The 26,302-nt window shown below is 41.4% G+C and overlaps 1 pseudogene; it reads left to right on the top strand.

The window, feature by feature from the left end:
• The window catches only part of LOC115156372 (myosin-IIIb-like), a 99,831-nt pseudogene that overhangs the window by 25,669 nt on the left and 47,860 nt on the right, over positions 1-26,302 (top strand).

Raw genomic sequence — 26,302 nt, 5'->3', positions numbered from 1 at the left:
AGTAGGCTTTGATCTGCACTTCAGAAAGGACTGTCTGTCTGAATCTCCATCACAGACCTGAGCGACTTAGTGCTGGAAAGAATGACACATTTTCTCTGAAAAATAAAGATGTTTAATAGGCTCTCATTTATGTGTAGCCTATAGCTTTGTTCTTGATGATGTTTTCTTGTCAAAGAAATTAGAACCATTTGTTCTTGGTTGTTTTTTCATGGCTTAAATGTACATCGCTTTTCTTCAGAGTCGCTGTCTCCATTTAATAAATTAGTCGATGATACACTGAAGATTAAGTTTGAAAGCTTAAAGGGATAATCCACCCCCCAAAATACAAATCATGAAACCCCTGTCAATTTGGTGAAAGCCTATGTTCTATCGGTGGGTAAAATAAAAAAAAATCCCCACGATTTAACTTCTAAGTGGTCCTTCTGTGAAATCAGGAAATCGTGTAGGAACTCGTCACAGCTACATGGTTCTCGTCACACGAGATGGGGAATAACACATCGTCACATTTCATAATTAAAAACAAATAAAACAATTACCTGCACACCAAATCAGCCAATAGATGGTATGGGCATACTTGTCTAGAACACATTCGTCCATTTCTATCATCATGACAAAGTATATATTTCACTTAGATGTGCTCATTCTAAACAGTGTGCCAAACGTTTCAGTTATCCTTCTAGTACAATCTCGCAATGCTCCCTACAAGTCTGTTGGAAACGCGGAAACGTGCGAAAGGGCCGTCGTTGCCATAGCAACGGGCTCATAGCGTACTCGTAGCACCCGCTCTGAGACAGAGACGACCTGCAAGTTGGAAGACAGTGAGATATACTCCTAAATTGATTGTGCCGTTTGTTTAGGCGATTGTACAGCTAGCCTGCTACTTCACATAATGACATTAACTTTGGTGTTATTGTGTCTAGCTACGTTTGCTAGCTAGCTAGCTAGCCAGCCAGCCCAGAGAGAGCATTGCATTGTGGGTCGACTTGAGCTGCAACAGATTTCCACAACGATTTTCACATGTTGCTACCAACCTTGTTATAACAACAAAATGAAACGTTTGTTCACCATTTTTTAAAATTATTTTCACATGTTAGTGTTATTTAACACTGTTAATCATAGGAATTTGTGATTTGGGGTGGATTATCCTTTTAAGTGTATAAATGCACCCTATCCATTATTACATTATCACTCATGAGCGAAATCATATTGTTGATTATAATATGCGTGTAAACATAACTAATCACCATCTTCCCCATTACATTATTTCTTTAATTTCTTTGGTGAGCATGCTGTGAACTTTGTATAGTGTAGAAATGATAATGCCCTGTATTTGAGCCTTACTGCCTTGGCTCCTTTCTGATACATGTATCAACCACTGAATTAATCTTGAGGTACTCGTTATAGATGGTCTCTTTAAATGCTGCTGACAGAGGTATTACCGGGTCCCATAATTTTGGCTCCCGCTGGCAGATGCTTCCTACCAGACAGTTAAGGAGCTGTTATCATTTGTCACTTTTCTCTTGCTGCCTGCCGTGGCCCTGGCTTGGCTGGCTCCACCAGCCTGTACTCCAAATTGTGTAACTCTCAGGTCCTGTGACTATAATCAGCACTCAGATTATACTAAACCATGCTGCTGCTCCAGTCTCATGAGAACGATCGTGTTTATGCCAATGACAACAACATCAATAACTTAAACATTTCAGTTCAATATTTAAAAAATAACTTCATATCCAGGAATGATGATTTTTGTGATGTGTGTGTTTGTTTCAGAAACCCTTCCCCTACATTACGCATTCGAGAGGAGTGGTGCAGAAGCTTCAGTCACTGCATTGACCAGTGAGTATCCTTTATCGCCGAGTGCTTCCTGCTAAAAAGTGTTCCTCTATTCTTACACAGTGATGAGGATGCTGGGTCCGATAGTGGGAGGATATTCCAGTGGGAGAATTTAGCTACTACTGGCAGCTTTTTTAGATCACTTTTTTTTATTATTGTGCATGTTTATTTGTCTTTATTTACTCATTGAAGCAACCAACTGGCCCCAATGCAGTTAGTTAATGGCGATGACAACAAAATATATGAATGTGTTACTTTCTAACCAACACAAGCCTATTACAATGCAAAAGTAGAGTACACATGTACATCTGACTTTTAAAAATGTAATGGGTTTCAATGGCGAGACTTCAATGTTTTCCCATTTGACCAAAGGAGCAGAATGCACTGGTTCCACATTTGGTTCTGGGCATCCTTTGATCACTGGAAATGGAAGGACTTCAAATGGATCTTTTTTAAGCTAGATAGTATCAACCCTTTTATCTTCCTCGTATTTCATCACTTTTCATTTCCATAAATCTGTCGCAGAGGAAAAACGAATTCTACTGAATTATCAGTTTTATCTTTAGGACGAGATAAGTAATCAGTCCCTCCAGTGTGGAAAACAAATAATGTCAACATTGGCCCATAATAGTCTCGCTGAATAAACAACCTCAATATCTAGCATGCAGTGCAAATTGGAGCAGAGAGCGAGGCGTAAATGAGAGAGAAAATTCAATTTCTTCAGGGGTTATTTATGGGTGGGGATTTTTGTCTTCCTTCTGTGTTGTTATTGGTGGAATAGATTGAAAGGCAGTGGTTATTCATTCATTATTAATAATGAAAACATCAAACAGTACAGCTGTGAACCCATAACCATTAGTGGTAACAGACTCATTTATTTGTGTTAGTCATGCATTCCTCAGAGCACCAGGTCTGTCAGAGTTGGATTCGAAGCTGGAGCTGAGTCCAATCTATAGTTGGTGCTACACTACTGCCTTAAAATATTGGTAAGGCTTTGCTTGAACCCATCTATCAAAAGGCCTATCATACAGACTTTTTGATTCATAATGCACATTAAACACTGTTTTAATGATGTTATACCAAGCACCTTTTTTTTGTGCCTCGTTATTTATTCATTTGGTGGAGCTGGAGAGCTGAAAGAGACGGTTCGAGGCCCATGTGAACAGGAAGGAATAGATGGTGCCGTTGTGTTATAGGTAGCCTATAGCAGTTGATTTCTATGCCATTTGTGTCATTTATTGGGAATGCTGACATCTTTATTGATTCTCTTAAAAAAGCTCAATTATCCTCTCTGGTTCCGAGAGAACACAACTCATACAACCGTTACTTGATTCTTACAGTACACTGTTTATAAAACACCTTACTGTAATGTTTCATTTATTTCACTTTGCATATTCAGATGCAATGCATTTTATTGGGTGGTTTTTTAAAATCGTGCTCTCTCTCTCTCTCTCTCTCAGTAGTATGAGGTAATGGATTCTATGATATCAGATCAGAAATAATCTCCTCAAACAAAGCTCACCAGGCTACAATGTGTGGAGGGTGGACAATGTTATCAGGCCTGGCACAATGTTTGTGAGGACTCTCCAGCTCTCAGCCAGACCAAATCAAATTTGATTTGCCACATACGTCGTAAACAAACAACTGTGTCTACTATCGCTGTTCTGGATAATAAATGCATCATCAGTGTCTGTCCCCCGTGCAGCCAAAGGAGCTGTCTTTTGAAACAAAGTGGCCTGATGTTTAGCATCCCGGCTGCGCATCTCGGCTAATGGCTGCAACCTCTGCTTAATGTCCTGACACTAATGAATTCGAGGAATGAATTTCCAGAGCAGACTGATAGAAAACTGATAGAAAGAGGAAGAAAGAGGAAGCAGAGTTGCAGCCCAGATTAGGTAGCAGGAGTCAGATTGGTATTGTTCTCTTATCTCTTTGCTGTCTGCCTGCAGAGTTGTGTCGCAGTACTATAAAATATATTCAGGCGTTTAAGTGTTTCGATAAATTAAAGAAGAATGGATGTGCCGAATGGAAGGGAAATATACGGTATGATGGCTATAGGTAATGTCTTGTCTTTTCAGAATAAAAGCAGGATAACAAAAAAAATACTAATTTCATAAGAAAGTACTTGGCAGCTGGATTAAATACCCTCGCCATTTGAAACGGTATCACACCATGTCCATGTACTTTTTACCCGCGTAAAAAAATATATAAATAATTTGAACAACATTGTATTGCCTCTGGATTGAAAATATTTATATCGTACATCATAGATGTGAAGGCAGTAGTATAGGGATAGATATGACCACCATGACAAAGAGTGGGCTCTAAGTAAACACGGCACATAGCAGATAGAGGCCATCCATGGCTGTGCCAAAAACAGACCTGTTTGCACTGGGGGCCATGGTGATGACCAGACCATGTGCTCACAGAGGGGACAGTGTTCAGACACAGAAGCACTGATGAGAAGCTCCATAGAAGCACCCTACTGAGAACACCCTCGTCAGATAATCCAGAGACATCAGCTTTGTAAGATGTTCAGGTCACTTTGTCTATTTAGTTTTTGTTCATGTGTTGACGTCGACTCAAATGTAAAGATCCACCAGGTGAATTCGTTATCAGAGGTTTTGTTTTAAACCAAGGAAAAGGTTGCACCAGGGTTGGTTCCCATCTCCTTTATGATGTATTGGGATGTTGTAATTGCATTCTGTCGCTACACAGGTGTCTGATAAAGGATTTTGAGACTCGTCCGTCTGTGACCCGCATTCTGGAACACCCATTCATTAAACAGGCCCATGGCAAAGGCTCTCGGTCAACAGCTGTCCACACTCATCTGCGAGCAGCAAGACCTGGGCTCCAAACTTAAGACCAAGTAAGTGTATTGTCACCTCAAAGAAATCCTAACATTTTCAGCTGAAAAATTCCCGAGGCGACTAGGTGAAATATCTGTCGACGTGCCCTTGAGCAAGGCACTTAACCCTAATTGCTCCTGTAAATCGCTCTGGATTAGAGCATCTGCTAAATGACCAAAAAAATGATCTAAAAGAATCCCCACTGCAGAACTCATTAATGAATTGATGAGCTGAGATGTGTTTTCTCACCAGTGGGTGGCAGAGTTTTATTTCCTTTCACTGTCCCTTCAAACCAGTGTAACAGACATGATGTGTAGTCAAAGTAATGAGAAGTATGTGATTAAAGAGAAGTTAGGGGAGTGGAACTAATTTGATAGGAGTGATTGTGCTGACTCAAAGTTAGATTAATAAAAGCGTTTTTCTCCCAATGGATCTTTTTTTAACAGTGTGACGATGACGAACTTTTAGTACAGAGCACTCCTCCACCCATATGATTAAACCAATTATCCGTGCAATAAAACACTTCGGTCTCATATTGATTTACTTGTAGAAAATACTAACTGTTCAACCTTGCGTTATCACTGAATTAAGAATTATGCAATGATTTATATCTGGCTTACGGTGAGCTTTTATTAAAAAAAACAGTTGGATTGTGATTGGGAAATGATTCTGTTGGCTGCTTATCAAGTTTATTTTAGGACACAGGCTGACTAGGGTTAGTAGACTAGAACTAATCACACGTGTGCCAATTCTATAGGTCTGACTTACTCTACTGTACAGTATGTGCTGGTTGAATGTATCTTACTGCTGGGGTTGTTATTAAAACACACTCTAGTTTTCTGCAATTCTACACGTGTTTGGTCCCTTGCCATGGCATTTTTAGAATTTTAGATTCTCCCTGACTGTCTAGTTTTTTTTTTGCTGATTGTTAGATCTCAAAGATTATGTTATTAAAAAATATATTCCTCCATTATATTTTCTGCGTACTTTATATCTGGTTTCAGTCGTTTAAGTTTACACTGAAACATTTTACAATCCTGAACAAAAACAATATATATATGTTTTTATATATTTTTAGTTAACATTTTGCAGTGGTGGCCACTAAATGCATATAAGGGAAACACTGCACTTTGTGAATGAGATCTTGCCCATTTCATTGTTCATATTAGGTTTAGTATCTGAACTTGACTAGAATTTCTGGGTGCAATATTTTAGTGGTGATAACAATTTTATTTTACAGCTTGTTGTTTTTGTCAAAAGTGCTGATTAATCTAGCTAATCTCGATTACATGTCTATTTGCACACACACACACGCACACACGCACGCACATCCCTCCAATTATCCCAATGCGCCAGCTGCCTCTGTGCTGACCTCTTGCCAGCAGGCCCCATTGTAGAGTGAAAGGTCAAACAGAGATAAAGTGCAATCACAGCCTGTAATAATGGTGGAGTTCTCCCTGGGGAACACCCTTATGGGCCACCAACAACCCATCTAAATGAATGGGTTTTATATCCAGACTATCCAGACAGATTATTAGTCATTTAGCTGTATTCTTTAGTCACTATAATGCTTTCTTCACCATTATTTTGTCCTTTTCTCCAACAGACATAAAATAATCAACACTCCTAAACAGTCATAATAGAGAGCAGTCCTGATGATGATCTGGTGAACCTGGAGGTTTTAGATGAGGTAAGATTGGCTACTGTATGTTGACTTCATTGTTGTTGGACTAGAGGACGGTATATGTACACTACCGTTCAAAAGTTTGGGGTCACTTAGAAATGTCCTTGTTTTCCACGAAAACATACATGAAATGAGTTGCAAAATGAATAGGAAATATAGTCAAGACGTTGACAAGGTTACAAATAATGATTTTTCATTTAAATAATAATTGTGTCCTTCAAACTTTGCTTTCATCAAAGAATCCTTGCAGCAATTACAGCCTTGCAGACCTTTGGCATTCTAGTTTTCAATTTGTTGAGGTAATCTGAAGAGATTTCACCCCATGCTTCCTGATGCACCTCCCACAAATTGGATTGGCTTGATGGGCACTTCTTACGTATCATACAGTCAAGCTGCTCCCACAACAGCTCAATAGGGTTGAGATCCGGTGACTGTGCTGGCCACTCCATTATAGACAGAATACCATCTGACTGCTTCTTCCCTAAATAATTCTTACATAGTTTGGAGCTGTGCTTTGGGTCATTGTCCTGTTGTAGGAGGAAATTGGCTCCAATTAAGCGCCGTCCACAGGTTATGGCATGGCGTTGCAAAATGGAGCAATAGCCTTCCTTCTTCAAGATCCCTTTTACCCTGTACAAATCTCCCACTTTACCACCACCAAAGCACCCCCAGACCATCACATTGCCTCCACCATGCTTGACAGATAGCGTCAAGCACTCCTCCAGCATCTTTTCATTTTTTTCTGCGTCTCACGAATGTTCTTCTTTGTGTTCCGAACACCTCAAAACTCCAAAACCCTTTTTTTCCAATCTTCCTCTGTTCAGTGTCTGTGTTCTTTTGCCCATCTTAATCTTTTCTTTTTATTGGCCAGTCTGAGTTATTGCTTTTTCTTTGCAACTCTGCCTAGAAGGACAGCATCCCGGAGTCGCCTCTTCACTGTTGACGTTGAGACTGGTGTTTTGCGGGTACTATTTAATGAAGCTGCCAGTTGAGGACTTGTGAGGCGTCTGTTTCTCGAACTAGACACTCTAATGTACTTGTCCTCTTGCTTAGTTGTGCACCGGGGCCTTCCGCTCCTCTTTCTATTTTGGTTAGAGCCAGTTTGCGCTGTTCTGTGAAGGGAGTAGTACACAGCGTTGTACAAGATCTTCAGTTTCTTGGCAATTTCTCGCATGGAAAAGCCTTAATTTCTCAGAACAAGAATAGACTGACAAGTTTCAGAATAAATTCTTGGGCAGACTCTTTTCTCTGTATATATCAATGATGTTGCTCTTGCTGCTGGTGATTCTCTGATCCACCTCTACGCAGACGACACCATTCTGTATACTTCTGGCCCTTCTTTGGACACTGTGTTAAAAAACATCCAGATGAGCTTCAATGATATAACACTCCTTCCGTGGCCTCCAACTGCTCTTAAATGCTAGTAAAAGTAAATGCATGCTCTTCAACCGATAGCTGCCTGCACCCGCCCGCCCGACTAGCATCACTACTCTGGACGGTTCTGACTTAGAATATGTGGACAACTACAAATACCTAGGTGTCTGGTTAGACTGTAAACTCTCCTTCCAGACTCACATTAAGCATCTCCAATCCAAAATTAAATCTAGAATCGGCTTCCTATTTTGCAACAAAGCCTCCTTCACTCATGCTGCTAAACATACCTTCGTAAAACTGACTATCCTACCGATCCTTGACTTCGGCTATGTCATTTACAAAATAGCCTCCAACACTCTATCACAGTGCCATCTGTTTTCTCACCAAAGTCCCATATACTACCCACCACTGCGACCGGTATGCACTCGTTGGCTGGCCCTCGCTTCATATTCGTCGCCAAACCCACTGGCTCTAGGTCATCTATAAGTCTTTGCTAGGTAAAGCCCTGCCTTATCTCAGCTCACTGGTCACCATAGCAACACCCACCTGTAGCACACGCTCCAGCAGGTATATTTCACTGGTCATCCCCAAAGCCAACTCCTAGTTTGGCAGCCTTTCCTTCCAGTTCTCTGCTGCCAATGACTGGAATGAATTGCAAAAATCACTGAAGCTGGAGACTTATATCTCCCTCACTAACTTTAAGCATCAGCTGTCAGAGCAGCTTACCGATCACTGCACCTGTACACAGCCCATCTGTGAATAGCCCATCCAACTACCTCATCCCCATATTGTTATTTATTTTTGCTCTTTTGCATCCTAGTATCTCTACTCGCACATCATCATCTGCACATCTATCACTCCAGTGTCAATGCTAAATTGTAATTTTTTCGCCACTATGGCCTATTTATTGCCTTACCTCCCTAATCTTACTACATTTGCACACACTGTATATAGATTTTTCTATTGTGTTATTGACTGTACGTTTGTTTATACCATCTGTGTTGTTGTTTTTGTCGCACTGCTTTGCTTTATCTTGGCCAGGTTGCAGTTGTAAATGAGAACTTGTTCTCAACTGGCCTACCTGGTTAAATAAAGGTGAAATTATAAAAAAAATTTTTAAAGTTATTTGTTTCTGGCCATTTTGAGCCTGTAATCGAACCCACAAATGCCGATGCTCTGATACTCAACTAGTCTAAAGAAGGCCAGTTTTATTGCTTCTTTAATCAGGACAACAGTTTTCAGCTGTGCTAACATAATTGCAAAAGGGTTTTCTAATGATCAATTAGCCTTTCAAAATGATAAACTTGGATTAGATAACACAATTGGAACACAGGAGTGATGGTTGCTGATAATGTGCCTCTGTATGCCTATGTAGCTATTCCATAAAAAATCTTCAGTTTCCAGCTACAATAGTCATTTACAACATTAGCAATGTCTACACTGTATTTTGGATCAATTTGATGTTATTTTAACTTGTCAAAAAATTAGCTTTTCTTTCAAAAACAAGAACATTTCTAAGTGACCCCAAACTTTTGAACGGTAGTGTAGATATTTTACACAGTACACAATGTGTGTTCTCCTTCTTCTCTGCAGGAGACCCTCATCAAACACCTCTCGAAAATATATTACGAGCTTCAGATATACACGTACGTTGGAGACATCCTTATCGCTGTCAATCCTTTTCAAACTCAAAGCATCTACTCGCCACAGGTTAGTTTATGACAGCAGGGTCATTGTGTGTCATAATTCCTGTGAATACCTCTGTAAAAGACAGAACGGTATTGATATTCTAATATGGTGTGTTTGTTCACAGTTCTCTAAGCTGTACCATGGGGTGAAGCGAGCAGACAGTCCTCCACACATCTTTGCTACTGCTACTGCTGATGCAGCATGATGCCCTTCTGCAAAGACCAGGCACCTTGTGTGTGGAAGTAATATTTAGTGATATGCAGTTTTATATGGATAATGTTATCATTGGCATTTTTTGTGACATTTTCTTGATTAGAGATCTAGTGATGCGTTTGTTTGAGACACCCCGGTGACAAAGTTGTTGTTGATGTGTCCCTGCGTTTCAGTACATCGCCATCAGTGGAAAGAGTGGAGCTGGAAGGACAGAGAGTGCTGATTGTTCAACATCTCACCTGCCTGGGAAAGGTACTGCTTGTGTGCTAAAACCCCATGAATCAGTTTTTCACATATTCTACTACTGTAACGGCCGTCGTTCAAATGAGACCAAGGCGCAGCGGAGGATGTGTTCATCTTACAAGATTTTAATAACCGAATGAACACTATACAAAAAGAACCAAAAAAACGACCAGCAACAGTTCTGTCAGGAACAAACTAAACAGAAAACATTCACCCACCAACCCCAAAGGAAAAACAGGCTGCCTATGTATGACTCTCAATCAGCAACAACGATCTACACCTGTTCCTGATTGAGAGCCATACAAGGCCGAAACAAAGAAAACCACCAACATAGAAAAAGAAACCTAGAACGCCCACCCATGTCACACCCTGGCCTAACCAAAAATAGAGAACAAAAAACCCTCTCTATGGCCAGGGCGTTACAACTACATCATATTCACAAATATTGAACTAAGTTTTCCACCTCAATGGAATTCATTGGACAGATTAAGACGCTGATATATTTAGTCCTACATATTTCGTTTGTATTGTCTCTGCAGGGAGTCTCTGCAGGGAGTTGTAACACGTGTACGGCCATTAATGACAATTCCAGTCTCTTTGCGAAGTACCTGGAGATTAAGAATTCACTGCAATTACTTCCGAACACCAGACAGATAAAAGTGAAGTGCTTAATGGTGAGGCCTTAGAAAATGGTAAGACAACAGTACTTCAGTATTATTAGCAAAAGCTATTTTTTTCTTGCTCAGTTTTATTTAATAATAGATGGTAACATTCCAACTTATTGGTGCATACACAGTATTGCTAAATGGTTTCTTCCTTGCTGCTGTATGTGACATGGGCCTGCTCTGTCCCTCAGCTTTGCTCTGCATCGGCCCTGAGGTGCTCATGGAGGCCCTGACGTCCCACTATGTGGTGACCCGGGGAGAGACCATCATCCGCACCAATACTGTAGACAAAGCCACCGAAGTCCGGGACGCCATGTCCAAGGCTCTGTACGGACGCCTCTTCAGCTGGATAGTCAACCGCATCGATGCCCTCCTGCAGCCTGATATGAATAACTAGTAAGTGTAAGGCACTGGTTCTCTCTCTCTGGTCCCTCTGTCTTTGGTTGTTGCACTCTGCTTCAGATGTGTGTGTGTTGCTGTATATTATTAAGCTCTAGTGACCCTTACATCTGGGTAGAGAACCAAACATGGAGAGTAGAATATGAATGGACAGCACCAGACAAGAAAGGGTGCAAAAGAAGTTGAATACATTTTAGTTGCGTGCTGAGAAAATAATATTCAGATGATTAAAATAACTTCAGAGAGACTGTAAAGGGTTGTTCATTGATCCAAAATAATTCCCTCATAAATGTGAGCGTGGACTGTCAGGGAGTCATCTGCTGTCTCTGAGCTGCAGAAGGCCCACAGGGTCTGTTTCCACTTCAATCATCTGTACACTCTGTTATTGCCATTAATAACCTGTTAACCAAGACAAAAGGTGACCTCTAATGTCTTGGTAATTGAAGGGATTATGGGAAATGGTGTCTCTCCATCGTAGCAATACCGGAGTGAAATCACTCTGCAAGATCTGTGTTTGGTGTAGACCTAAAGACTTGTCTAGATCACGGTTAAATACCGTGATCTTGTACAACCCTTGTTAACCATAACATGTTATGATTCATTGATTGTAGTTAGAGAGCTCTGAACTTTCATAATTTTTGTTCAGAGGTTGATTATGATTTCCCCATAACAGTAGAACTGGCCATTCAGATCAAAATATTCTCTATTTGGGCTGAACTTGGTTCATCATTAAAGTTTCATAAGTCAGTGGTTGCTTGGGATTTGCTCAGACAGTTCCACACTAGAGTGATTTTGTTCGTCTGTCCTGTTTTTCCGCTTTGAAGTGCTGCAGATAGTGGCATGAATGTGGGAATCCTGGTCATCTTTGGATTCGAGAACTTCAAGAAGAACTCCTTTGAGCAACTCTGCATCAACTTTGCAAATGAGCAGATTCAGTTTGACTTCAACCAGCACATTTTTTCAAATCAAATCAAATCAAAGTGTATTTGTCACGTGCGCTGAATACAACAGGTGTAGTAGACCTTAGAGTGAAATGCTTACTTACAGGCTCTAACTAATAGTGCAAAAAAAGGTATTAGGTGAACATTAGGTAGGTAAAGAAATAAAACAACAGTAAAAAGTCAGGCTATATACAGTAGCGAGGCTGTAAAAGTAGCGAGGCTACATACAGACACCGGTTAGTCAGGCTGATTGAGGTAGTATGTACATGTAGATATGGTTAAAGTGACTATGCATATATGATGAACAGAGAGTAGCAGTAGTGTAAAAGAGGGGTTGGCGGGTGGTGGGACACAATGCAGATAGCCCGGTTAGCCAATGTGCGGGAGCACTGGTTGGTCGGTCCAATTTTTGCCCTGGAACAGGTGAGCCTGCAGATAGGGTGGCTCATGTTCTAGAATCGAGGTATGCGTAACAAATGGCACTACTTTTGACAAGAGTCATAGGGAATAGGATGCCATTTGGGGCAAAGCCTGAATTGATTGTTTCTCCAACTCCAGTAAGAGTCCATTAACAGTGACAAATGAAGATGTCCTTTTATTGCAGCACATATTTCAACATTTTGTTGAGCATCATTTTGTATATTAAAGGAAAAATCCACCCAAAACCACACATTCCTTTAATTTACAGTGTTAAAAAACACTAATATGTGAGAACAATATTTTTTGTGAACAAACGTTTCATTTTGGCGTTATAATAAGGTTGGTAGCAACATGGAATATTATTGGGGAAATCTGTTGCAGCTCAAGTCGAGTACAAAATCCACAATGCAATGCTCTCTCTATGCGCTGGCTAGCTAGCTAGGTATCTAGCTAGCAAACGTAGCTACACACAATAATACCAAAGACAAATCGGCCAGTATTGAAATCGGACATGTATGATAGACGTTTTCGCTATCTAAAAGTCGTATTCTTTTTACCTTCCAGTGTAGTGAGAGAGACTTTATCACGGTGCTACGTCATACCTGACGGATTTCTGCCTGCTTGAACGCCAATAACTCAGATACACATGAAAACATGAAATGGCCCAGGGAATCGATAGAACATCACTCAGAGATGCACAAAAACAATATAACATTCAAAATGGGTGAACCTTTCCTTTAAACATCCAGATGCAGTATGCCAGCTTGTTCATCAATCACAGGAGAAGCGTCTCTTAATGAAACACTGTAATTCAGTGTTATCTTCTTCATAGCTTTATATGACGTTAAAATTATTCTTTTTCTTCTCCCTCACCTACTAGATATTATTCTCTTAATTGATTTAATGAAGCTGTTTACCCTGGAGTGTGGGAGTTTTTTGTTTTCACTGACGACGCTGTATAGAAATGAATCAAGAGCACTTTTTGCTGTATCGTCCTTTTGTCTCAATGTTTGCTCTCTAGCAGTTCCTTTCAAGGGAATTAGAGAGAAAGCTGGTATTCATGAAGTGATCACTTTATTCAGTATAATGAATAGACAAGAATTGAAGTGTAAGAATGAGGTTGTGTTCTTAAACGGTATTCTACAATATATGTGCTGGATGTGTCCTTTTGGAACCATTTGTATACCAAGGCTTAACTGGGCATACTTAATTCCCGGATCATAACTAGGCAACTTTCCTGCATGATTTGTCATGTTACATACAATATGTTTTAGTTGACTTCAATGTAGGGTTAGTGGCTAGCGGAAAAGTGATTTTTATCATGTGAAAATGTCTTCAATCCAGTGGTACACAGAAGCGCATTATTCTGAGTTAATGATTTAAACATGGAGGACGGTTTAGATCCGTTGCTTCCACTTTATTGGTCAAATGTTTAAAATAACTTTTTGATCTAAATTAAGCAGATGCAATAATGTGATATGCCTCTGGGTTATTTGCTAATGGAACTAAATTATGAATTAGTAAGTGGCTTTATTTGTTATTTCAGAACAGTTCTGTATAATTTCAGCAACTGACTTTGTTATACATTTCAGCCGAAGAAGAAGAACTGGAGTGGTGCTGTTGATTAAGAACTTTTTTTAAACATGCAAAAATCCTATTTAGCCTAGATTGTTTAATTGGGTTATTTAGTGAAATCATTAACTGTGGACTGTTCTATATTCTCTTTGTTTTAATTAGATGGAGTACCAGAGCGAGGGGGGTGGATGCCAGTATGAGGACAACCATCCCATCCTGGACATGTTCCTCCAGAAGCCCATGGGCCTGCTCTCTCTGATGGATGAGGAGAGCCGGTTCCCCCAGGCCACCGACCAGACCCTAGTGGGTAAGACGAGGCCTCACAAGCAGACAAGGTCAAGTCCATGTGCACTAAAACAACCCTGCTCTGGTCGGTAAGACAAGGCCTCACCAGCAGACAAGGTCAAGTTTATGTGTACTAAAATAACCCTGCTCTGAAAGCAACTATGTTTAATCAAGATTAGTCTTTTTTTCAATGTTATCTTCAAATATCTTTTCTCTTCAAGATACATTTGAGGACAATCTGTACTACAAGTACTTCTGGAGACCAAAACATATTGAGCTCTGCTTTGGGATTCACCATTATGCTGGCAAGGTATAGATCAGGGCCTTGTTGCCCAGTTGCGATGTAACTTAAGCATTACGACGATCGTACCAGATGCATCGTTATTTACGAGCCAACTTTTCAAAAGTGTTTCCCAAACAAGCACATTTATTTGCATCCCCATTAGCTTTTACAGAAGCAGCAGCTACTCTTCCTGGGGTCCACAAAAAACACCAAACATGACAAGTAACAAAACACTGATAAACACTCTAAGCGCTAGGCTATCTGCTGCCCATCATTCTAACGATGATCTTAACGCTACGAAGGCTCTGGGAATTGAGGCCCAGTGCAGTATGTATGGATTAGTATCCAATGTATCATTGGTGTTTGCACGCAAATACAGTTGGATAGGTCATTTTTTTATCAGGTGTGATTTGAGTTGATTATCCCTTTGCTGTCATGTAGACAGCAAAGGTGAACGGGTTTCTGGAGAAGAACCGAGGTGCTCTCCCCTGCAGACATTGTTGTGGTTCTGAGAACATCAGAACTTCTGCAGCAGCTGTTTTCAAGTCCAATAACAAAAACAGGTCGGTCGCCAGACTTTCAATAAAAATGTTGAAGAATTCATTATCATTCATTATCACTCCTTTGGAGTATTATTATGCTACTGCCCCAAATTCCATACAGGAAGTTGGAAACCTCCCTTTTTGTTTAAACAACGAAATAATCTTAATTCTGTTTACACTGTGGTAGAAATGTATTAGGAACACCTACTCTTTCCATGACATAGACTGACCAGGTGAATCCAAGTGAAAGCTATGATCCCTTATAGATGTCACCTGTTAAATCCACTTCAATCAGTGTAGATTAATGGGAGGAGACAGGTTAAAGAAGGATTGTTAAGCCTTGAGACAATTGAGGCATGGATTGTGTATGTGTGCCGTTCAGAGAGTGAATGGGTAAGACAAAATATTTAAGTACTTTGAACAGGGTATGGTAGTAGGTGTCAAGTACACGCGGTTTGAGTGTCAAGAATTGCAACGCTGCTGGGTTTTTCATGCTCAACAATTTCCTGTGTGTATCAAGAATGGTCCACTACCCAAAGGACATTCAGCCAACTTGACACAATTGTGGGAAGCATTGGAGTTAACATGGGCCAGCATCACTGTGGAACGCTTTCGACACCTTGCAGAGTCCATGCCTCAACGAATTGAGGTTGTTCTGTGGGAAAAGGGTGGTTCAACTCAATAGTAGGAAGGTGTTCCTAATGTTTTGGCCACTCAGTGTATGATTGTGTGTTTGTTTCTAGTATTGTTCATGTCTCAAACTTTCAGGTAAGGAGATTTTTTTTGTTTTTTTTAAGATGCCTCTCCAGAAACAGCGGCATCCTGGTCCTCCTCCACTCAAAGCCCCTCTCTCTGCGATGTGATACTGTGTGTGGATAAATCTCCAGTCTCCATTATCTCCTGAGAGGCTCAGCTCTCCACAGAGGGCTCTGTTTTTATTTTCACTAAGCTGCCCCGTTTGGTTTCATGCTGCTTGCTGCTATCTACAGATTGTGCAGCAGCGGGATATTTTTGTGATAAGGTTTCCAAATACCCAGGAGATGAAGAAATGGTATTTAGAGATCATATAAGCAACTCTTCTTCACGGTCTTTTCTGTTTAGTTAAATAAAGGTGGCAATATCCTCGTCATTATCCGTGGCTGGGGCCTGTGGTCACTTGGCTGAGCCGGCATGCTAATGGATGTGTTCAATTACCAAATACAGCACTTCATACTTTCCTCCAGTTAAGCCATATTATGTGCTTCGCTTCCTTTTGAGCCACCTGTAAATGACTGCTTTCAGTTATAGTCGAATTAAGAGCAGCTCCAATTTACGATGGGTACTTTGGTTTAGCCTCCATTAGAAATCCATGTGCAATGTCTATAGGCTATATTGGGATGTAGTGCATGAGGTGAGCCCACAGCCAGCCTCCTCTTTACTTGATTGACGAAAAATACACTAGCATGAAAAAGTAAATTCAGTATAATGTGAATGGGTGGAGAATTCACTGCACTTTGGTACTCCGAAGTATTGAGTGACAGCAGAGATGTGGTTCACCATTCATGGCTACAGACATGTGTCAATTAGGCCTAAAAGCCTCTCTAATTTGGTTCAGCTCGTCCAACGGCTTTCTTATCTACAGCATAAACACAAAGGGATATACACTACATAACCAAAAGTACTCGTCGAACATCTCATTCCAAAATCCTGGGCATTAATATGAAGTTGGTCCCCCCTTTGCTGCAATAACAGCCTCTACTCTTCTGGGAAGGCTTTCCACTAGATATTGGAACATTGCTGCGGGGACTTGATTCCATTCAGACACAACAGCATTAGTGAGGTCGGGCACTGATGTTGGGCGATTAGGCCTGGCTCGCAGTCTGCGTTCCAATTCATCTCAAAGGTGTTTTATGGAGTTGAGGTCAGGGCTCTGTGGAGGCCAGTCAAGTTCTTCCACACTTTTTTAAATTTTTTTATTTTTTTATTATTATTTTAAAAAATTACCCCTTTTTCTCCCCAATTTCATGGTATCCAAATGGTAGTTACAGTCTGTCTCATCGCTGCAACTCCCGTATGGACTCGGGAGAGACGAAGGTCGAGAGCCGTGCGTCCTCTGAAACACAAGCCAGCCTAGCCACACTGCTTCTTGACACAATGTGTCGTAGGAAACACCTTTGTTTTTGCCCTAGCACTGCACACCTGATTCAAATCATCAAAGCCTTTTGATGAGTTGATCATTTGAATCAGCTGTGTAGTGCTAGGGCAAAAACAAAAATGTGCACCCCTTTGGGTCCCCAGGACCAGGATTGAGAACCAGTGCCTTGGACCACTGTGCCACTTGGGAGGCTTTCAACACCAATCTCAACAAACCATTTCAGTATGTACCTCGCTTTGTGCACGGGGGCATTGTCATGCTCAAACAGGAAAGGGCCTTCCCCAAACTATTGCCACAAAGTTGGAAGCACAGAATCGTCTAGAATGTCATTGTATGATGTAGCGTTAAGATTTCCCTTTACTGGAACTAAGGGGTCTAGTTCGAACCATGAAAAACAGCCCCAGACCATTATTCCTCCTCCAACAAACTTTACAGTTGGCACTATGCATTCAGGCAGGTAGTATTCTCCTGGCATCCAACAAACCCAGATTCGTTAATCAAACTGCCAGATGGTGAAGCAAGATTTATTATTTCAGAGAACACGTTTCCACTGCTCCACTGAGCTTTACACCACTCCAGTCGACACTTGGCATTGCGCATGGTGATCTTAGGCTTGTGTGTGGCTGCTTGGCAGTAGTAACCCATTTCATGACGCTCCCGACTAACAGTTTTTGTGCTGGCGTTGCTTCCAGAGGCAGTTTGGAACTCAGTAGTGAGTGTTGCAACTGAGGACAGATGATTTTTATGCGCAATGCGCTTCAGCACTCAACGGTCCCATTCTGTGAGCAAGTGGCCTACCACTTTGCGGCTGGGGCAGTTGTTGCTCCTAGACGTTTCCACTTCACAATAACAGCACTTACAGTTGGCAGGGACAGCTCTAGCATGGCAGACATTTGACGAACTGACTTGTTGGAAAGGTGGCATCCTATGACAGTGCCTAGTTAAAAGTTACTGAGCTCTTCAGTAAGGCCATTCTACTGCCAATGTTTGTCTATGGAGATTGCATGGCTATGCGCTTGATTTTATACACCTGTCAGCAACCGGCGTGGCTGAAAACCATGAATCCACTAATTTGAAGGGGTGTCCACATACTTTTGTATATATAGTGTATTTGCAGCAATGTCATTGGGTCAAGTGCATAGTAGGTAATAGGCATCAAGTTGAGATTTTTTCATGATTGACTGCAGTAAAAGTGTTATATTGCTGTGTAGTTGTAATCTAGTCATTGTTGTTATTAGTGTGTCAGTTATGGAATCTTACTCTGTATCTCGTCTCTCGTTCTCACTGGTTTTGAGAATGAGTGAGGGCACCCTGTGGACAATCTTCAAAATCCCTCTGATATAGAGGTCCTGTCTTCTTATGACACTTCATGAAAGTTTAGATAATCACGTAAGATAAGAGCTTTGAGACAATCTGCTTCTGCTTATCAAGTGGGGAAAAGCTTGAGTTCCCTTTTAAGTGACAAATAGCAGAGGAAAATTATAATTCTATTCTTCAGGGTAAAATCTGGAGGAATGTAATTTGCATTTTAGTTCATATTATAGATTCAGTTTTATCTATGAAATTACTGCTATCTGTGGGATCAGATGAACATCTATCTAAACCGGGTTGGTTTAGTTTTATGCTGCCGAGTTGTGAATAAACAACCAGATGGCTCTAGTTGTGACCACTAGGTGTCAGCCTTGTTGACATTTGAGATGAAAGGACATTGGTGGATCCGAAACAAATAGAGATTCATTGATTATACGTTTATCTGTCTCATCAAATGTGAATATCAAATTAAAATAACCAAAGCATGTAACACTTACTGTTAGTTCTTCAAATGATGTCTCTGATTCAAAATGATTGAAGATACTGTGAACACTTGACTGCCTGGAACATTTCAGTGCTGTCAGTAAATATTACTAATTGGGAATGGACTGGTCTAGAAATGTTCAAATTTAAATGTTGCATATTGATAAGTAAGATGTGATTACACGTAGAGTGTCTTGGGGAACCATCAAAGCCCCAGAAAGTGAAAAGATTTCCTGACCTGAATAGTGGGACCACTTGAGTCTAGCAGAATCTCATCAGGCAGGGTCCTTGAGGCTTGGCCATGTGGTGGTGTTTTGTCAGAGGAAATTGGATGTATTTGCATCGACAAATTCTTCCAAGCCAGGGTCTTTCCCAGATCCATCAGATCAGAGAGCTTGAATTGGTTGAGCTGTGTATGGTCCAGTGGGGCCTAGGAGGCCTGTGGTCAGAGGAGTTGTATGTATCCTTAGGGTTAGTGTCAGCAGAGCACATCTGCACACAGGCATGGCACCGTATGACAGCCCTCACTCTGCCAGAGCAGACTGCAGGGCATAGTGGTCTAATTCTGTTTTTATGGTGCATGGCTCCTCATATAGATTTACAGTACACTTACTGTATGTGTGCAGAATGGCGCTGGAGGGAATATCAGCCGTTTTATGGGCTCCTGACCAATTCTGATACTTTGTTTTTTTTTGAGCTAATGTAAAAAAAAAAATGTACATAATGTTTCCGCCATCGTTTCCTATGACCGAATAGAGCTTCTGGACATTAGAACAGTGATTACTAACCTCGATTTGGATAAGGATTTCTATTTCAATGAGTTGGTGGCGAAGGACATACGGCTCATTCCGGGCCAGGCCAAATCCCCGACACTCAAAAAAGGAAGAGGCGACGTTATTGAAGCCGGCGTGCGGGATACCTGACGAGACTACGTTGGCGAGTGGATAAACCGCCTCTATTCTCTGTTCTATTGGTGAATTTGCAATCACTGGAGAATAATCTGGACGAGCTCCGTTCGAGAGTATCTTGTCAACGTGATCTGAAAAACTGTAATATCCTATATTTCTCTGAGGCGTGGCTGAACAAGGACATGGAAAATATAAATCTAGTTGTTTTTTCTATATATCGGCAGGATAGAACGGCAGCGTCAGGTAAGCTCAAGGGGGGTTGTGTGTGTCTCTTTGTTAATAACTTGTTAATAACAGCTTGTGCACGATTTTCTAATACTAAGGAAGTCTTGAGGCTCCGCTCACCAGAGTTAGAATACCTCATGATAAGCTGTAGACCATACTATTTACTATTATTTTTCATTTATAATTTTGTAGCTGTCTATTTACCACCACAAGCAGATGCTGACACGAAGACTGCACTCAACAAGGTGTATAGGGCCATAAGCAAACAAGAAAATGTTCACCCAGAGACGGTGCTCCTAGTGGCTGGTGATTTTAATGGAGGAAAATCCATTTTACCTCATTTCCACCAGCATTTCACCTGTGCAACTAGAGGTGCAAAAACTCTAGATCTCCTTTACTCAACACACAGAGAAGCATACAAAACTCTCTCTCGCCCTCCATTTGGCAAATCTGACCATAACTCTATCCTCCTGATTCCTGCTTACAAGCAAAAACTCAAATAGGAAGTACCAATATGGAAGTGGTCTGACGATGCGGATGCTAAGCTACAGGACTGTTTCGCTAGCACAGACTGGAATATGTTCCAGGATTCATCAGATGGCATTGAGGAGTTTACCATATCGGTCACCGGCTTCATTAATAAGTGGATTGATGACGTCATCCCCACTGTGAGTGTACATACATATCTCAACCAGAAGCCATGGATTACAGGCAACATCTGCACTGAGCTAAAGACTAGAGCTACCACTTTCAATGAGTGGGACACTAATCCAGATGCTTATAAAAAATCCTGCTACGCCCTCCAAAGAACCATCAAACCGGCAAAGCATCAATACAGGACTAAGATCAAATCCTACTACACCGGCTCTGACGCTCGTCGGATGTGGCAGGGCTTGCAAACTATCACAGATTACAAAGGGAAACCCGGCCAACCTGGGCTAAATGCCTTCTATGCTCACTTAGAGGCAATACTGAACCATGCATGAGAGCACTAACTGTTCCAGACGACTGTGTGATCATGTTCTCCATAGCCGATGTGAGTAAGACCTTTAAATAGGTTAACATTCAGACTGATTACCAGGGCACTTATTGAGAGTATGTGCTGACCAGTTGGCAAATTCTGCCTGACCCAGTCTGTAATACCTACATGTTTGAAGCAGACCACCATAGTCCCTGTGCCCAAAAACACCAAGGTAACCTGTCTAAATGACTATTTCCCCGTAGCACTCACATCTGTAGACATGAAATCCTTTGAAAGGCTGGTCATGGCTCACATCAACACCATCATCCCAGACACCCTGGACCCACTCCAATTCGCATACCGCCCCAACAGGTCCACAGATGATGCAATCTCTACTGCACTCCACACTGCACTTTCCCACCTGGACAAAAGGAACACCTGTGTGAGAATGCTGTTCATTGACTACAGCTCAGTTTTCAACACCATAGTGCCCTCCAAGCTCATCACTAAGCTATGGACCCTTAGACTGAACACCTCCCTCTGTAACTGGATCCTGGACTTCCTGACAGGCCGCGCCCAGGTGTTGAGGGTAGGCAACATATCCGCCACGCTGACCCTTAACACGGGGGTCCTAGGGGATGTGTGCTTAGTCCCCTCCTGTACACACACACTACATACAGTTGAAGTTGGAAGTTTACATACACCTTAGCCAAATACATAAAACTCAGTTTTTCACAATTCACGAAATTTAATCCTAGGAAAAAATCCCTGTTTTAGGTCAGTTAGGATCACCACTTTATTTTAAGAATGTGAAATGTCAGAATAATAGTAGAGAGAAGGATTTATTTCAGCTTTTATTTCTTTCATCACATTCCCAGTGGGTCAGAACTTTACATACGCTCAATGAGTATTTGGTAGCATTGCCTTTAAATTGTTTAACTTGGGTGAAACGTTTCGGGTAGCCTTCCACAAGCTTCTCACAATAAGTTGGGTGAATTTCGGCCCATTCCTCCTGACAGAGCTGGTGTAACTGAGTCAGGTTTCCTTGCTCGCACACGCTTTTTCAGTTCTACCCACAAATTTTCTATACGATTGAGGTCAGGGCTTTGTGATGGCCACTCCAATACCTTGACTTTGTTGTCCTTCAGCCATTTTGCCACAACTTTGGAAGTATGCTTGGGGTCATTGTCCATTTGGAAGACCCATTTGCTACCAAGCTTTAACTTCCTGACTGATGTCTTGAGATGTTGCTTCAATATATACACATAATTTTACTTCCTCATGATGCTATCTATTTTATGAAGTGCACCAGTCCCTCCTGCAGCAAAACACCCCCACAACAGGATGCTGCAACCCGTGCTTCATGGTTGGGATGGTGTTCTTCGGCTTGCAAGCCTCCCCCTTTTTCCTCCAAACATAACTATGGTCCTTACGGCCAAATGGTTCTATTTTGTTTCATCAGACCAGAGGACATTTCTCCAAAAAGTACAATCTTTGTGCAGTTACAAACCGTAGTCTGGCTTTTTTTATGGCGGATTTGGAGCAGTGGCCTCTTCCTTGCTGAGCAGCCTTTCAGGTTATGTCGATATAGGACTCGTTTTACTGTGGATATAGATACTTTTGTACCTGTTTCCTCCAGCATCTTCACAAGGTCCTTTTGTTGTTGTTCTGCGATTTATTTGCACTTTTCGCACCAAAGTACATTCATCTCTAGGAGACAGAACGCGTCTCCTTCCTGAGTGGTATGACGGCTGCGTGGTCCCATGGTGTTTATACTTGCGTACTTGTCACGGTTGTCTAAAAGAGCGGACCAAAGTGCAGCGTGGTTGTAGTTCCACATTTTATTTAATCCGTGAAACTTTTGCAATACACAAATAACTGAATATAACAAAACAACAAACCGTGACGCAGAGAGAAACAAACACTACTCAAAAGATAATCATCCACAAAAACAGGTGCGACAAACATCAGCTTAAATATGACCTCCAATTAGAGACAACGACAACCAGCTGCCTCTAATTGGAGATCATACCAAACAAAACCAACATAGAAATACAAAACTAGAAACTGAACATAGAAATGCAAAAACAGACAAACACCCCCTGTCACACCCTGACCTACTCTACCATAGAAAATAACAACTTACTATGGTCAGGACGTGACAGTACTATTGTTTGTACAGATGAATGTGGTACCTTCAGGCGTTTGGAAATTGCTCCCAAGGATGAACCAGACTTGTGGAGGTCTACAATTTTTTTTCTAAGGTCTTGGCTGATTTCTTTTGATTTTCCCATGTTGTCAAGCAAAGAAGCACTGAGTTTGAAGGTAGGCCTTGAAATACATCCACAGGTACACCTCCAATTGACTCAAATGACGTCAGTTAGCCTATCAGAAGCTTCTAAAGCCATGACATTTTCTGGAATTTTCCAAGCTGTTTATAGGCACAGTCTACTTAATGTATGTAAACTTCTGACCCACTGGAATTGTGATACCTTGAATTATAAGTGAAATAATCTGTCTGTAAACAATTGTTGGAAAAATTACTTGTGTCATGCACAAAGTAGATGTCCTAACTGACTTGCCAAAACTATAGTTTGTTAACAAGAAATTTGTGGAGTGGTTGAAAAACAAGTTTTAATGACTCCAACCTAAGTGTATGTAAACTTCCGACTTCAACTGTACATATTATCTCAATTACCTCAACTACATCGTATCCCCCGCACATTGACTAGGTACCTGTACTCCTTGTATATAGCCTCATTATTGTTATTTTATTGTGTTACTATTTCCTTTTTTTATTTGTGAAATGTTTTTACTTTTTAACTCTGTATTGTTGTTGTAAGTAAGCATTTCACGGTAAAGTCTACACCTGTTGTATTTGACGCATGTGACAAAGAAAATTGTATTTGATGTACTGTACCTCCTCAGCTATCAGTATATTTCTTCTGTCCCACACTATATTAATATGAGTTGTGTATTTCTCTGGGATTTTAGTATGTACGTACATCAACCAAGTTGTATGTACATTAATAACCAGGTAATACTAACACGACTAGTGTGAGGATTGGTTGTGTATGTTTTGAATTATTAGGTATCCTCGGCTTATTGGTGAAAAGTAAAATGGTGTGTTGTGGGTTTGTAATATTTATGTGTATTAACTTAAACACTTGCAAATGAATGTACATACATTTTATAATGTCTATTTTGCAAATTTGTATTAGATGGGAGACTAGTATCTGATAAACTCAGCAAAAAAAGAAACGTCCTCTCACTGTCAATTGCGTTTATTTTCAGCAAACTTGACATGTGTAAATATTTGTATGAACATAACAAGATTCAACATGTGACTCACAGAAATTGAATAATGTGTCCGTGAACAAAGGCGTGTCAAAATCAAAAGTATCAGTCAATATCTGGTGTGGCCACCAGCTGCATTAAGTACTGCTGTGCATCTCCTCCTCATGGACTGCACCAGATGTGCCAGTTCTTGCTGTGAGATGTTACCCCACTCTTCCACCAAGGCACCTGCAAGTTCCCAGACATTTCTGGGGGGGAATGGCCCTAGCCCTCACCCTCCGATCCAACAGGTCCCAGACGTGCGCAATGGGATTGAGATTCGGGCTCTTCGCTAGACATGGCAGGACACCGACATTCCTGTTTTGCAGGAAATCACGCACAGAATGAGCAGTATGGCTGGTGGCATTGTCATGCTGGAGGGTCATGTCAGGATGAGCCTGCAGGAAGGGTACCACATGAGGAGGATGTCTTCCCTGTAACGCACAGCATTGAGATTGCCTGCAATGATGACAAGCTCAGTCCGATGATGCTGTGACACACCGCCCCAGACCATGACGGACCCTCCACCTCCAAATCGATCCCGCTCCAGAGTACAGGCCTCGGAGTAATGCTCATTCCTTCGACGATAAACATGAATCCAACCATCACCCCTGGTGATACAAAACCGCGACTCGTCAGTGAAGAGCACTTTTTGCCAGTCCTTTCTGCTCCGGTGACGGTGGGTTTGTGCCCGACGTTGTTGCCGGTGATGTCTGGTGAGGACCTGCCTTTACAACAGGCCTACAAGCCCTCAGTCCAGCCTCTCTCAGCCTATTGCGCACAGTCTGAGCACTGATGGAGGGACTGTGCGTTCCTGGTGTAACTCAGGCAGTTGTTGTTGCCATCCTGTACCTGTCCCGCAGGTGTGATGTTCGGATGTACCGATCCTGTGCAGGTGTTACACGTGGTCTGCCACTGCAAGGACGATCAGCTGTCCGTCCTGTCTCCCTGTAGCGCTGTCTTAGGCGTCTCACAGTACGGACATTGCAATTTATTGCCCTGGCCACATCTGCAGTCCTCATGCCTCCTTGCAGCATGCCGAAGGCACGTTCACGCAGATGAGCAGGGACCCTGGGTGTCTTTCTTTTGGGTTTTTTCAGAGTCCGTAGAAAGGCCTCTTTAGTGTCCTAAGTTTTCATGACTGTGACCTTAATTGCCTACAGTCTGTAAGCTGTTAGTGTCTTAACGACCGTTCCACAGGTGCATGTTCATTAATTGTTTATGGTTCATTGAACAAGCATGGGAAACAGTGTTTAAACCTGTAACGTTTGTCGTATATACTGGACCAAAGCGCAGCGGGTTGAGTGCTCATTATATATTTATTTAGAACACTTAAGAAAAGAAAACAAGAAAAACGTACGAACGAACAGGATTTCAGGCTAAACACAGCTATGCAATCACAACTTCCCACAAAACCCAAACAAAACACACCCCTCTATATAGGACCTTCAATCAGAGGCGACGAGGAACAGCTGCCTCCAATTGAAGGCCAAATCAATAAACTAAACACAGAACTAAAAAGACTAGACTAGAACATAGAAATATACTAACATAGAACATAGCCCGAAAACACTAACCAAACACCCCTCTACATAAACACACACCCCGAACCACATAAAACAAATACCCCCCTGCCACGTCCTGACCAAACTACAATAACAAATAACCCCTTTACTGGTCAGAACGTGACAAAACCCTTTACAATGAAGATCTGTGAAGTTATTTGGATTTTTACGAATTATCTTTGAAAGACAGGGTCCTGAAAAAGGGACTTTTCTTTTTTTGCTGAGTTTATATAGACGGCAAGGATATTAAAACACTTAACATACTGTACATTTATCTATAGTTCTGTGGTATGAGCCATGTGTCCTTGTAGTCATCTCTTTGTAGTGGCAACCTTATTTTACTGCAGAGTAAATGCCAATGCTGTATGTAGGCCTATGTACCTT

This window comes from Salmo trutta, chromosome 20, assembly GCF_901001165.1.
Source record: "Salmo trutta chromosome 20, fSalTru1.1, whole genome shotgun sequence".
Lineage (NCBI taxonomy): Eukaryota > Metazoa > Chordata > Actinopteri > Salmoniformes > Salmonidae > Salmo > Salmo trutta.
Note: the sequence above shows the minus strand (reverse complement) of the source record. Positions and strands in the feature narration are given on the sequence as shown.